This window comes from Peromyscus californicus, unplaced genomic scaffold (genome assembly GCF_007827085.1).
Source record: "Peromyscus californicus insignis strain IS unplaced genomic scaffold, ASM782708v3 Scaffold_5__1_contigs__length_169319896, whole genome shotgun sequence".
In the NCBI taxonomy this organism is placed as follows: Eukaryota; Metazoa; Chordata; class Mammalia; order Rodentia; family Cricetidae; genus Peromyscus; species Peromyscus californicus.
Window position 1 is genome coordinate 97,577,077 of NW_026294573.1, and position 16,038 is coordinate 97,593,114.

Here is a 16,038-nt window from a genome sequence, read left to right on the forward strand (position 1 = left end):
CAGCCTGGCTCTGTCTCCCAAATGCTAGAATTAAAGGCGTGTGCCACCGATGCCTGGCCATATTATTTCCTTTATTACCATCATACTTAGTATTGCTTTTCACTTGGTATGACTCCCCACTGTTTCTGTCCTGGCCCTTTACATTGTGCCAGCCTCAGTTATAAAATTCTTCTATGTCCTTAGTCTTTTAAGAAGATGAAGTTCTTCATGCATATACTGAATTTAGCTGTCTGTGGACTTCATTAAATGAGTGCTTTTCCCTGAGACCTAAGAGTTTAAGCTGGAAAAAAGGAGTTGTGTTTTACTCCTTCTTCTTCTTCAATTCCTCTGCACATCCACCTCAAAGCAGCCTCTGTACTTCTTTCCTCTATATTTACTATTTATCTAATTCAGACTGTCCTCATTCATTCCCAGATATAACCCCTCCAATAGACTCTTCATGCCGAACCCATAGTGACTGCCAAAACATACATTTGACCACATCATCTCCTTGATGAAAAAAAAAGAGAGGCTTTAAATACTTCTCATCATAAACTCAAGATAAAATTCTAACAACCCAATGAAATTTAAGATATTTTTCCAAAGTGGCTCTTCAGTAACTCCAAAAGTATCTCCCATTATCCTCAAGCTTGGGATTTTTGGCTATGATGAGCCACTTTTTGGCACACTTCAAAAGCATAGTGACATATTGCTATACCCACAGATCAGTGCATTGCTCAGCTCTCATTGGAAAAGTTTTCCTTGCCATAGATGTTAATTAGCTCAGAGACCCACATCTGGACATTGTTCAGAGGGTGAGAGCCTTAGAGTCCTTATCCCTAAATGCAATGTCTTTATTAAATCACTCCCCTCATGGCTCAGTGCCCTATGTGGAAGAGGATGAAGAAAGATTGTAAGAGCCAAAGATGGTTGCCAACATTAAGAAAACAGAGTTTTTCCAATCACAACAGGGCTGATGCATATACAAAGTCACAGAGGCTGTGAAAACACAGAAGAGCTGCACAATTTCAAGGCAGACAAAATCCTAGCACAAAAAAAGAAAATGGACACACAGTTCCATCCATAACCAAGAAGCTGTTTGCAATTGCTATCTGCTGGGAGAGTGAAAATCAGCTTTCATCAATGGAGTGGCACTGGGTACATCAACAACACTCCAGAGCAGGCCCCATGCCCAGAAATAGATGACTAACACAAAACAGACTCCATGCTCCTTTTGTGCTCTTTTTGAAGGGCAGGGAAGTGTTTTGGTTTTATTTTTGTTTGTTTGAGGGAGAAAAAACACAAAGTTGGGTAGGGGGAAGATCAGAGAGCAGCTAGGGGAGGGGTAAGATTATTGTCAAAATAAATTGTATGGGGTTTTCTAAATAAAACAACACAAAGTGATAAAAACAAGGCTTTGAACAGTTGTAATTCTACATGTAGCTGATACTGCACAGGAAGTATTTAAGACTACAAAAGGTCTTTATTATGTATCTGATACAGTCTTACAATATAGTAAGAATGTTTCCAAAATCTAAAACATGTCCTTGCATTCTAGTTGTGTGAGAAAGACAAAAACGTCCCATCTACATTCAATTTCAGTAGTGAACTCTTCAATTGTAAATGGGGCCACTGGAGAAAAAGGAGGAGAAAATCATTATTAACCAGAGAATGGTAGTTTCACCAGCCTCTTTAAATTATGGCAACACTTATACATGATTGGCCCAGAATTTAGGCTGCAATGAAGCATTTCTAATGGCTCAATTCCAAGGCTAATAGAGCCAAGCAACTCCTTGAGGATCTGTGTCCTCCCATTTATAAATCCCCAGATACTGGCAAGTAACCAATGCTTAACAATATGCAGAGGACTCAACAGACTCTCTCAGAGGTTCTCAACCTGTGGGTCGCTGCCTAAACAAGAGTCGCATATCAGATAGCCTGCATATCATATACTTACAGTATGATTCAAAACAGTAGCAAAATTACAGTTATGAAGTAGCAATGAAATAATTTTATGGTTGGTGGTCACCACAGCATGAAGAGCTGTATTAAAGGGTCACAACATTAGGAAAGTCGAGAACCACTGTAGAGGGATGGACCCCTGTAACCCAAAATTCCTATAACAATTCTTATTTCAAATATTCTTTGTAAATTATGAAAGCGTTCCATAAATTAAAGCTTTGAAAAATAGTAATGGAAAGAAGCAAATATAATAGCAATGGGGAAAAAAAGGTATGTGCCAGATCCAGAGAAAAGGGAAAATTCAGAGGCCGAGACAACATATATGTCATGAAACCTATAACATATCTTTCTAATGTATGTAATGTTGAGTTTATATACCTTGTGACTCTCTAAAGCAAAAGCAAATCAGGTTAGGATAATACTCTTCAAGGAAGCCACTTTCTGACACTCACAATCTGAGTATCAGAATTGAAATGATGAGTTAGATGGAGACTGTCTTATTGTTTCAGCCTTGGTTTAAATTTAAGGGTATGTTGTTTAATTCTTTAACTTCATGAAAAGAAAAAAATCAAGAAAACTGAAAAAGTGAATGACTTACTGTAGCTAGAGACTTTTCTCTATCCTGCCCCAGTCCTGTGTCCCTCAGTCCCTTTTAAAATAATCACTCAGACAGAGGCTTATATTAATTACAAGCTGTTTGGTCTATGGCCCAGACTTATTGCTAGCTAGCTCTGGCATCTTAAATTAACACATTTCTATTAACCTATATTTTGCCACATCGCCGTTGCATTACTGGTCTTCTGACATCTTGTTCCTTGGGCAGCTGGATGGTGTCTTCTCTGACTCTGCCTTCTTCTCCCTGTCTTTCTGCTTGGATTTCCCACCTGGCTCTTACCTGCCTTACCATAGGTCAAAGCAGCTTTATTTGTTAACCAATGGGAGCAATATTTATTCATAGCATACAGAGAGACCGTCCCACAACAACTTACACATTTTACAAATAAATTACATTTATAGTAATTTATAACAACTTGACTATTTTGGCCACAGTAAGATGTTTTTATAGAGTCTCACAAATTCACACATTTAACACATGCTGAATACCTGCAATATGTTGAGTACAATTGTAGGTACCAGGAAATATAAATCTAATGAATAAAATACATGACTTTCTTTAAGAAATTTGTATTCTTATAGTAGATAGGCAGTACCAATATGCTTGTAAATTACTAAATCAAGTAGTGCCCTGAAGAGTTGTCTAGTTTTTGTCCCACCAGCAAAATGCAGTGTGGGACACAGTGGGTGGGAAGGCTGAGAAAGAGAGCTGGGTAGAGCCCGTGCCACTGAGATCGACTGCTTTGGAAAGGTGGAAGAATTACCCAGACATCTGACTATGTGTGTGTGCTCCAGGCAAAGGAGGCAGCTGGAGTGAACATGGAAGACTGGGAGGACTTTTCACAGCTATGACATCACCTTTGTCTTTTGGTTATTTTATTAATCTGTCTCCTCCCATAATCTCCAAAGAGGTCAGAGCAGTGTCTGCTTTGCACCATTATCCTCCCAGCTTTCTCTCCCAGGGACGCTCAGATAGGTGTTGAATGACTAAAGAAATAAAGGAAATTAAGTTGCATGCATGTCATCCCCAGTTTACTAGGAAAACTCTTCACCTAATTTGAAAAGGTAACATTTCCTGTTCTGATCTATGCTAATTTTGCTCTTCAATTCACTTGGCCGACTCTAGTCCTTGTGTCTTACTCATTTGTGGTTCATGCCAGTCTGCAACAGAATGTTTCCTTGCATCAGGTTACCTATCACTGACTTCAGGAAGCCTTCATCCTGGTTTTCTTCTCAATAGACTTAACTTCCTATGCAAGAGTATCTATAAACTTCCCAGTAACGTCTAATAAACTGTGTGCTGCAGATTACTTTTCTCACAGGGAGTCTGCCTGGCTTCTCCTAATACAGCTGGGCAGGTTCTGCTGTCTAATTCTCAGTCTTTGGCTGACTGCCTGAGCTCTGCAGAACATCAGTATTCTGCTCTGCTGTATGATAGACAGGGGGTTATCCCACTTCTTTTTGGCAGGAAGAGAAGCTTCAAGTTTGGCTCTGAATTGAGAATGGATACATTGAGAAGAAACAAGGTCACCACTATTCTTCCTGTGCAAACAGCTATTAAGCATTTTAGGTGCATGATTTAGCTCAGGAGTTTGGGTACTTAACTCTTTAAGGTCCAGTACCAAATGTGATATAAAGCTGTGATTTGCTAATAAATCTCTGTGAATTCCACAGCAACTGAGAAACTATGGTTCCATTTTCATAGTTCATATCTATGTAAAGTATGTTTTAAGATAACTTAGTATTTCATATCCTAAATTAAATAAAAGAAAATAAGAAAGAAAAAATACAGAAGAGAAATCATTCAAGACAGTAAATCAAAAGAAATGCTTTTTTATTGTTGTTGTTGGTTTTGGTTTTTGGTTTATCAAGACAGGCTTTCTCTGTGTAACCCTGGCTGTCCTGGAACTTGCTCTATAGATCAAGCTGGCCTCAACTCACAGAGATCTGCCTGCCTCTACCTCCTGAGTGCTGGGATTAAAGGAGTGCGCCCCTACTGCCTGGCTAAAAGGAATGCTTTTTTGAATAATATGACCATTGACTCAAAACATTTGATGCTACAAAGTTATAATGGAAATATTTTGAAGAATACCTTCTGATTTCTGAAAGTACATAATGTAATATAATCAAAATATTCTTGTTCTTAACAGTCACAAAATAAATGCACAATAGTTTTATCACCATCAGTTCACCTTAATGCTACACTCAGCCACCATGGGCTAAATATAGAATAATCTGAAAGTAAAGAGAAGAGAAGAATCTGACCTCACCTGACAGCTTTAAACTAAGAAATACTTCAAAGCCTCAGTGTGGCCACATTGAGATACAATGAAGAGAATATGCTATAGTATATACTCTATATGTATGAGTATATACACATATATGTATGTGTTTGGACAAAAGAAATTTATATCAAAATTAAGAGGTAATTTGATATTGCAGCATCTGCATTTATCACCTAAACACATTAAGAGTATTTTGAACACAGGCAGCCAGCCACCTTATGTGCCAGCCTCAGTTCTAACCACTGATTGTACGACCATGTGAAAATCTCTGAGCCCTGATTTTTATTTAGTTGGCTATTGCCTAGATGTGATCACATGATCATGAATTCTGTGTAACACTTAACTAGACTATAGTGCTATAGTGCCAGGTACATATATATATATATATATATATATATATATATATATATATATGTGTGTGTGTGTGTGTGTGTGTGTGTGTGTGTGTGTGTGTGTGTGTATGTATGTATGTTCTGAAGAAACCTAATAATGACTTACCTTCATTAGAATGTGAAAATCCTTTATCTGAAATTTGTTGGATATTAAATGCAGCTATTCAGTTTCCTTGTGAATATTATTAGCTTGTTTCTAACATTCTAGCCTCTTATTTTTAAATTGTTTATGTCATCATGTTTAAAGTACATAATATTTGTACAATATATTCTTGGATTTTGTTTTTTTATCCAATATGTCAGTTTCTGACTTTAATCGGACATTTAAAATATTCTTCTACTTAGCCCCATATTTCCATATGCTATAATTTTTCTTCTACCTGAAGGATTTGTTTTTATATTCTTGGACAATTGGTTTTCAAATACATATATGCTAGGTTGGTAATCATTCTCTCCCAGAACATACGTTATTCTGTTCTCGTCTCAAATGCGACACTTCCAATAAGAAACCTGCTGCTGTCTTTCTGTATGTCACTCAGCTCTATCCATAGTGGAACTTTTCCTCTGACAGATCTTTATTGCTGGTTTTGAGATATTTGTTTATGATATGCTTTAGTGTATTGGTGTTTGTGTGTGTGTGTGTGTGTGTGTGTGTGTGTTTGAACTTCATTGAATTTCTTGGACTTGTGGGTTTATATAATTTGGAAATTTTTCAGTCATTATTTCTTCAAATGTTTCCCTGTTTTTCTCTTTCCAATAACTCCAAATACACACAGTAGATCACTTGAAGTAATTCTATAGCTCACCAAAGCTCCATTTATTCATCATTATTATTGTATATCATTATGTCTTTTCCTGTTTCTGTGTTTTCAAATTCACTAGCATTTTCATATACAGTGTCTAAAATGTCACTTCTCCTATAGAGTGCACATTCATGATCAAAGGGAGATCTCTGGGGACTGCCTGGATTCTCTAGGCATCTCTATCCTCTCTGGTGCTCTGCCCTATGAACCTTTTAGTTACTCTTCAACTGTAACGTTTCAACTGAAGAAGAAGCTTTGTGTGTACAATGGGACTCTGTTCATCCCGATATGGAAAGTCCCTCAGTAAACAAGAAATGTGATAGGGCTCACCCCCAACAATCTAATATCTCTTCTAACGGCTTCATGTACAATATCATGAAAACTATTCTTTATGTATTATTTCTGGATTTTGTTATTGGCTTTTGTTTTGTTTCATTATTTTAGACAGAAAAGTCTCTCTTTATCCATCTTGACCAGAAGTTCAATTGTGCAAAATCAAATAAGATATTGAAAAAAAAAGTGCTTAGAAATAATCCAATGACTTTTATCTATCATTGTTATGAACACTGAGGGTTTGAATTATTTAGATTGTACTTTTATACAAATTTTCTCACTTTGTGAACTAAGTTTTCATAACTATAAAGAAAGTATGTGGGGATGAAAATATTAACAGCCAACAATAATTGAGTATAAGTGCTTTAAATTAATTGCCCACTTAATATCAGTTCAACACTATAAAGTATGGTAATATTTGCATTTTATGGATGGGGAATCTGAGGATCAGAGAGATTAAATAAATTTGTTCAAGGTTAAGTAGTTCCTAAGTGTTAGATAGAGAATGGAGCCAAGGTCTTTCTAACCCTAGAGCCACATCTCTTAACCTTCATATATCACTGCCAAACCACTCGTTAGCAACTGTGAAAAACATCTTTGCCTTATAGACCTAAAAAGGTTTGGAAAGAAATGGAATAAAACTGTGCTTCAGTGTCCTTGTGGGTTTTCAAACTATTCCCCCAGACACCCATGTCTACAAGTATGTGTGAAGATATTGGTATTAATCTAGTGTTTTTGAATTTGATGTCCTACCAGAGGAGAATTACAAGTTTAATAAGAGTGCTTACTCCCCTCAGAGCCAAGCAGATTCAATTATGAGAATGTTAGCATGTCTATGGGTAGGATGGTGCCAGCTTTGGTACTGGCAAAAGGAATGGTTTCCTGAAGCTGTCAGTTCCTTGCAACTAAACAAGATGAAGACTAACTGATTAGTACCACATGTGAGATCACTGCCCTAAGTAACTCATCAGATATTTCTCCATTTGATATTGTAACTATTGTCAAAGCATTCCATCTCTTCCACAGGTATAACATACCAAAAGTCTATGAAATTTCATGACTTCAGGCAGATTCTATTATATGCAAATGAAATATTTCTAAAGGTTGTTTGAGTATAGCCATGAAATAATACCAAGACGACACTAATTAGTTGTTTTAACAAAAAAAAAGTTAGAGACTAAACAGTGTTTCAGAATTACACTGTCTTGTTGATTTATGAGAAGCAATTAACTCACCCATGAATGTAAAACATTTTCAAGGAGTAAAGTTAAGTTCAAAAGCCTTAAGCACCATTCTGTTCTTCCCTTCCCTCAAATTCTAAGCTTTCAATGCTTCCCCCAAAAGGTAATTATAATTAGTTTCCTTTTATGCTTAGAAAAAGAGATAGAGCTATTTAGACAGAGATATAAAGAAATTTTCTTCTTAAATTTTAGTGAAATGTTTTCATTATTTTTAAAACAATTTAAAGATATTATATCATCATATACATTCTGGTTGCTACCACTAATTCAATTTAATTCAATTATTTTCCATGATATTATTGTTAAAATGAACAGACATAGTGTAGTAACACAAAAAGCCAAGTACCTATGTGTAGTAGTTTGAATGCAATTGGCCCCCATAATCTCAAAGGGAGTGGCACTATTAAGAGATGTGGCTTTGTTGGGGTGGGTATGGCCTTGTTAGAGCAAGTGGGTCACTGTTGGAGTGGGCTTTGATGTTTCCTATGCTCAGGATACTGCCCAATGTCTCAGTCAACTTCCTGTTGGCACAAGATGTAGGACTCTCAGCTACTACTCCAGCACCACATCTGCCTGCACACTGCCATGCTCCCTGACAAGATGATAATGGACTTAACCTCTGAAAGTATAAGTGAACCACTCAATTAAATGTTTTCTTTATAAGAGTTGCCATGGTCATGGTGTCTCTTCACAGCAATAAAAAACTAAACTAAGACACTGTGCTTAGGTCAAAATATAGAGTCCTCTGATAAAAGTAAAAGAAATGAGGACGTGTAAGACTTAGTGGTAATCACTTAAGTAAGTTCATACCTATTAAGAAAGCTCAGAAAAGGTCCAGGGTCGTTGACAAGGATGTCACATCTGGATTATCAGGTTAAAATGAAGTTGCATCTCATAAAACTACAATGGAATCAACTATGAGGTTATGGCATCTTTGAACTCCTTCTATTTGCTTACTTTTCAGCCCTCTTTCTGTGTGTAGTTTCTGGTAAATTATTCTCCTTTAGCATTTGTTTGGAATTTTTATGGAAATATTTGACTGCCTTCCCTTTTCTTTTATGGTATGCATTTCATGAACTATATCATTAAATATCATAATAATGAGATATGATTGCTTGGGAATTTCTCTCTCTTTATGCAACATCTTGATTTATTCTCAAGACTTAGACTAATTTGATCACCGTTATTGACCCATCAGGACTAATTCTTTCTCTCACAGAAATTGAAAGAAAAGTAGACCTTTGATCAAACATGGAACCTGTCCTTAAGTGCAATTAATTTCATATTTATTATTCTCTCTTTGAGAACCCAGAAACATTTAGTGGGAAAAAAATGAAAATGGGGAGAAGTTGAGTTCTTTCTGCCTTCTTCAAGAATAATTATATTAATACTTATCTGGTGGATTTTTCAGTGAATATACTAAAAGAATTCAGTGAAGAAATGAGACTACAGAAAATTCAGTTTGATATTATATGGAGTCTGTAATGGATTAAGATGTGAAATTTGGAATCATCTTTAATTCCCATACTTATCTCAGTTTTTCTCTGTTTAACAACCTGCAAGGGGACATCAAGCAAAATATCTGTGTATGTTTAAAGGGGCTAAAGGATGCCACTCTTCTAAGTACACAGTCATCTCACACAAGTGGTTGTCAGACTTTAAATCCTGCCCTTGTGATTTAGTATTTGTCTTTGGAAAACTTACATAATTTTTCTAAGTCTTGGTTTCCTCAAGTATAGAAAAATGATAATACTTTCTTTCTTCATCCAGCTGTTGTTAGTATTAAATAATAGAACATGTAATCATCACTTAGTACAAACAAAGAAGACAGAAATCTATTACTTGTATGTCAACTAAGCCAGATGTTAGTTATGAATCCTCTGTGCATAATAACTAATTCTCACACATAGGAGGTGTGATGCTTCCATCTTGAAGATGAGAAACTAAAGCTCCATTGCATAACTGATCCAAAGGTATGTGTCTAGCAATTTGGGTAATTAGGATTCCAGCCCAGGTCTTTCTAACTTGGAAGTTTTCTCTTTACTACACTATAGTATCTTTTAAACATGACAAATTACTTACAAATGTTAACTTAGTTTAATACATGTCAATAGCCATTCTCAGGTTACTTGTGAAGAGTTTTGAAATATAGAACATAAAAAAAAACAATTTAAACAGTGCTTGACACACATAAAGCATCTGCCATTGTCTTCATCTTTGTTGCAATGTTCCATTTTGATCCTGTGGAGTATGAAAGTCTACCTTCCATACCTATATTAATCATTCTCTACTAAGCTTTCTTTTTAAAAATATATCAAAGTTAATCTTTTGACCCACAGGATACACAAGTTGGAATTCTCATTCTATATTTATGCCATACAACATATCAGAAATAAAATAAAATTCATGATTTGATCTTAGTATTTCATTTATTTTACCAAATATTCATGTACCTCTTATTACCATGCTACATCAAACAATTCAAGCCTAGGGGGATGCAAGACTCAGACATTTTATCACTTTGACAAATATATGGAAGAGATTATTCTCTTTGCACTGAACAATGGTAAATGAAGAGATTCATGGGTGTTCAGGGTTCTAACAAGAAGTGAGGGGTGTGTGCTCACCCTATGAGTCCATCAGTATCAAACCCCTAAGTCTCAGGGAGCATTATGAAAGAGAAAGTGGTAAGAGTCTGTATTAGTCAGGGTTCTCCAGAGTCAGAGAACTTATAGGTTGAATCTCTCTCTCTCTCTCTCTCTCTCTCTCTCTCTCTCTCTCTCTCTCTCTCTCTCTCTGTGTGTGTGTGTGTGTGTGTGTGTGTGTGTGTGTGTGTGTGTGTGTGTGTGTGTGTGTGTGTGTGTCAGCTATTCTGTACAGGCTAGAATCCAAAAGAAGTAGACTCCAATGCCAGTAAAGGAATGGATGTGCCGACAAGGTGAGGGCAAACAAGTGAAGAATTAATGAACAACCCTTCCTTCTTCCATTGTCCTTATATAGACTTCCAGCAGAAAGTGTGGTCCAGATTAAATGTGTCTTCTCCCCTCAAGATCTGTAAAGGCATGTGTCATCCTGCCTCAAGATGCAGATCAAAAGTCTGTATCTTCCCTCCTCAAGATCCAGATCATAAGTGTTCCCTCCATTTCTGGATTGTAGTTCATTCCAGATATAGTCAAGTTGACAAACAAGAATAGCCATCAGAGATCTGGAAAATAGGGTGAAGGTCTGTGGAATGATACCTTCAGGACATGACAAAATCATTTCAAACATGATCCCAGCAAAGGCATGTGATGATTAGGACCACTTTGGTCAATGACTCAACAAGTTGAAAGATATCCCTGGAAACTGGAGGTTTTATTTTGGAGCATAAGATGTCCAATCTGAGCATTATCTCCCCCATATATGTTTACCTTATTTAAATTCATTTCATACATGTATATATTTTACTATAGTAGTTCCCATATAGCTTTTCAAAAGGCTTTTACTGTTAATTGTCCTTTCCTATATTCCTTCTTTCACTCTAACCTCCCATTCTCCTCCTCACTTAATCCTTATATTCTAATTTTTCCTTTATCTCTTTATAACACTATACCCTATTTATCCTTCTTTGAAAGCTATCCTCCTCCCCACCACCAGTCCCTTTCTAGCTACCTTACTTCTTTGGCTCTTTGGATTGAAACATACATATGTAAAGCTTAAAAGTTAGCATCTACTTATAAAAGGAAACATGTAATATTTGTCCTTTGGAGTCTTGGTTACCTCACTCATTATGTAGAACTCTGTCCATTTACCTACAAATTTCATAATTTCATTTTTCTTAACAGCTAACAATATTCCATTGTATGTGTGTATCACATTTTCATTACCCATTGGTCATTTGATGGACACAATTTGGGGCTATTATGAATAGAGCATCATAAACATGGATGAGCAAGCATCTCCATAGTTAAAATGAAGAATCTCTTAAGTGTATGCTCAGGAGGGGTATAGTTGGATCTTGTAGATCAATTTTTAGCAGTTGGTTGTTTAGTGGTTGTCAGCACTGGGTCTGTTCAAGACTAGATCTGTCAATAATCAATTACAGATTAGAGAGGGTCTCATGGAGCTCTATTTCCTCCTCTTGAACCATCAATTACTGATGGTTTCAGAAGGAAAGACAGTTGTACAGCCACAGGTGATCCCACCAGGTTGCAAAATTTCTTCCAAAAGCCCAGTCACACATATGGCCCTTGTCAAAACCAACAGGTCACAGTGTTGAAGAGACAGCTAATTAACTAAAAGCATTAGCCCACATGGTTGCTGCTAGGTTTGTTTAACCTAGGTCGGTCGTTCTCAAAACTGCTGAAAACTGGTGAAAATTTGGGAATGTCTGGAGAATTGTTTGGTGGACACAACTCAGGAGATGGAACTTCTTTCTTGCATCTAGTGGACAGAAACAAAACAAAAACAACAAAAAACCAGCAGTCAGCATCCACTGGTGCACAGGACAGTGTCTAGAACAAAGAATATTTGCTCCAAATATCACTAGCTATGCAGTTGTGGCATTGGATCTACTCAGGAGTTCTTATTTCTGGTAGAACTTCAGAATTACATGGAAAACATTTTTTAATGCCAATTTTTGGGAACAACCAGTCCTAAAATTTGAACTAAGTAGTCTTGAGTGGGTTTTGACCTGTGCATGCACATGAACACACACACACACACACACACACACACACACACACACACACACACACACACACACACACACACTTCTCTAGTTGATTCTAATGTACTGTGCATTGAGGGTTGTGGACCATTGCTTTAAATGAAACTAACTTGTATACAAGGTGGCCAAATGGCTAAGGCAATGGACTGTTAAATAAAGCCAACTAGTTTAATAAAGAAATTGAAAAGATGACTGCAATTAGAGGAAATTCTCACTGCACTTTTACCTTAAAAAAAGACTCCACTGCTCAATCTCTAACTGTACTGGGAGAGAAGCTAACTTTTACTAGAGGTTCCATTATATTTCATTTTTTATTAATACTGTTCTAAAACAATATTCTGCCTAAATCAGACTCAAAAAATCAGAAAAGAGAACCCCACCCACATACAAAATATCTCAGAGATATCAATTCCAGATAGACATCCTTTACCCATAATCCAGTGAAGATCCATAGGTTAAGATTTGGGGTTTTGTTGTTGTTTGCTTTTGTCTGTTTGTTTTAATCTTCTTACATGGATCTGTGATGTTGCTCAACGTTTTGCAAAAATCACCGTCCTTGATTCTTGCAATATAGATCTACTGCTAACTATCTCTCATCCACCCCAGAAATGAACCTCTTCCAACTAACCTTTCTCACAGGATTCTAAATCAAAGTGCAGGGAAAGGTGGGATCCTCACTAATCAGCAGCAGTTCAGAACCCCACAAATCTTGTCTCAGCAGCAGAAGATCTGGTAAAGTTACCACAACTACAGTTTAATGGAAAAGCCAAAATGTGTGAGATCAGAAGTTATTTAACTTTTCCAATTGAACTTTCTTCACACAAGTTGACTTAGGAATCTCACTGGGCTGAGTGAGAGTAAAAACAATGGCACATAGAATATGATCCAGGGCACATTTGCAAAAGGGCTAATGATGGTGAGTCACACAGTGAACACACAGTGTGCCCTACCCTTCATAACAGCTTTGCCATCAGCTGCTGGACATCGACATTCAGCCAGACAAGAGGGGTTATTTTAAGTCATTTGACAAAACATCTGGAAACAAGAAAACTGCATTTACATGTGTTAGCTACAGACTTCATTTCCTTCTTATTCCATGTGCTTCTGCCAGGAAGTGGAAAACTCCACAATACAGAATTAAAACACTTTCTGGGTTTGTGGTGTGTGTGTATGTGTGTGTGTGTGTGTGTGTGTGTGTGTGTGTGTGTGTGTGTGTGTGTGTCTGTGTCTGTGTCTGTGTCTGTGTGTGTCTGTGTGTGTGTGTGTGTGTGTGTGTGTGTGTGTGTGTGTGTATATGTGTGTTTTAAGGCAAACATAAATGGGAGATGCATGTGGAGTTAGACATTTCAAGACTTTCTGGTTGTGATATAGCAAAGGTTATCTCAGAAACACAAATGGAGGGGAAGCAGTTTAAAATCGTGGGCTTTGCAGCATGAAAGTCTTGATCACTGCTGCCAAAAAGAGACCGAAGAGGGTTGAAACCAGAAAAATAGAAATCTACACTTCTGAATTACAAGGGAGATAGCCTTCTCTGAACAATGGTCTCTCTTCATTCCCCATTTGGGCAATCCTGGAAGATGTTGTTGTAAGTCAGAGGTCTTCGCAATAAAGGCCAAATAGTGAACATTTTGAGTTTTTGGTGGAGCACTCTGCCTTTGTTACATCAACATATAGTTCCACCAAAATGTCATCAAAGCAGCCATAGACATGTCAGGAAATAAGCTAGGCTGCATTCTAGTAGAGCTTTGAATGTGTCCAAGTAAAACATTATGGGTGCTGAACTTTGAATTTAGCATAATTCTCACAATGTAAATGTTATTATTCCTTGATTTTTTGCTGTTGTTACCTTTTAAAATATTGAAATCATTCTTGTTTCACAAGCTACATGAAAAAAAGCTGTGAATTCAATCTGGCCAATGGACCTGCTTTGCTGCTCCCTGCCTTAAAAGATTTCTTTTTTATTATTGAATGTTTGAGATTTCTATTAAAACATGACTGGGGGAAAATAAATGGTACTTCCATTTATTGGTTATTGGGCACTATATAGGTGCTAAATATGTTCTATCCCTGAGATGTTTTCAAATTATAAATGTCCATCAAAGTCTTGGGCAATTGAATACTTGGTCCCCAGTTGGTGGTGCTGTTTGGGTAGATTTAGGAGCTGAATCCTTGCTGGAGTAAGTATGTCACTGAATACTGGTTTTGAGAATTTAAAGACAGTATTATTTCCAGTTTACTCTCTTCACTTTGTCCTTGTGGTTCAAGATGTAATCTCTTAGCTTGCTACTACCAACCCTTCCCCTGCCATGGTGGACTCTTATTGCTCTGGAACCTTAAGACCAAATAAAATCTTCCTTCTATACATTGCCTTGGTCATGGTATTTTGTCACAGCAATAGAAAAATTGTGATAAAGCCTTATAGACCTAAAAAGGTTTGGAAAGAAATGGAATAAAACTGTGCTTCAGTGTCCTTGTGGGTTTTCAAACTATTCCCCCAGACACCCATGTCTACAAGTATGTGTGAAGATATTGGTATTAATCTAGTGTTTTTGAATTTGATGTCCTACCAGAGGAGAATTACAAGTTTAATAAGAGTGCTTACTCCCCTCAGAGCCAAGCAGATTCAATTATGAGAATGTTAGCATGTCTATGGGTAGGATGGTGCCAGCTTTGGTACTGGCAAAAGGAATGGTTTCCTGAAGCTGTCAGTTCCTTGCAACTAAACAAGATGAAGACTAACTGATTAGTACCACATGTGAGATCACTGCCCTAAGTAACTCATCAGATATTTCTCCATTTGATATTGTAACTATTGTCAAAGCATTCCATCTCTTCCACAGGTATAACATACCAAAAGTCTATGAAATTTCATGACTTCAGGCAGATTCTATTATATGCAAATGAAATATTTCTAAAGGTTGTTTGAGTATAGCCATGAAATAATACCAAGACGACACTAATTAGTTGTTTTAACAAAAAAAAAGTTAGAGACTAAACAGTGTTTCAGAATTACACTGTCTTGTTGATTTATGAGAAGCAATTAACTCACCCATGAATGTAAAACATTTTCAAGGAGTAAAGTTAAGTTCAAAAGCCTTAAGCACCATTCTGTTCTTCCCTTCCCTCAAATTCTAAGCTTTCAATGCTTCCCCCAAAAGGTAATTATAATTAGTTTCCTTTTATGCTTAGAAAAAGAGATAGAGCTATTTAGACAGAGATATAAAGAAATTTTCTTCTTAAATTTTAGTGAAATGTTTTCATTATTTTTAAAACAATTTAAAGATATTATATCATCATATACATTCTGGTTGCTACCACTAATTCAATTTAATTCAATTATTTTCCATGATATTATTGTTAAAATGAACAGACATAGTGTAGTAACACAAAAAGCCAAGTACCTATGTGTAGTAGTTTGAATGCAATTGGCCCCCATAATCTCAAAGGGAGTGGCACTATTAAGAGATGTGGCTTTGTTGGGGTGGGTATGGCCTTGTTAGAGCAAGTGGGTCACTGTTGGAGTGGGCTTTGATGTTTCCTATGCTCAGGATACTGCCCAATGTCTCAGTCAACTTCCTGTTGGCACAAGATGTAGGACTCTCAGCTACTACTCCAGCACCACATCTGCCTGCACACTGCCATGCTCCCTGACAAGATGATAATGGACTTAACCTCTGAAAGTATAAGTGAACCACTCAATTAAATGTTTTCTTTATAAGA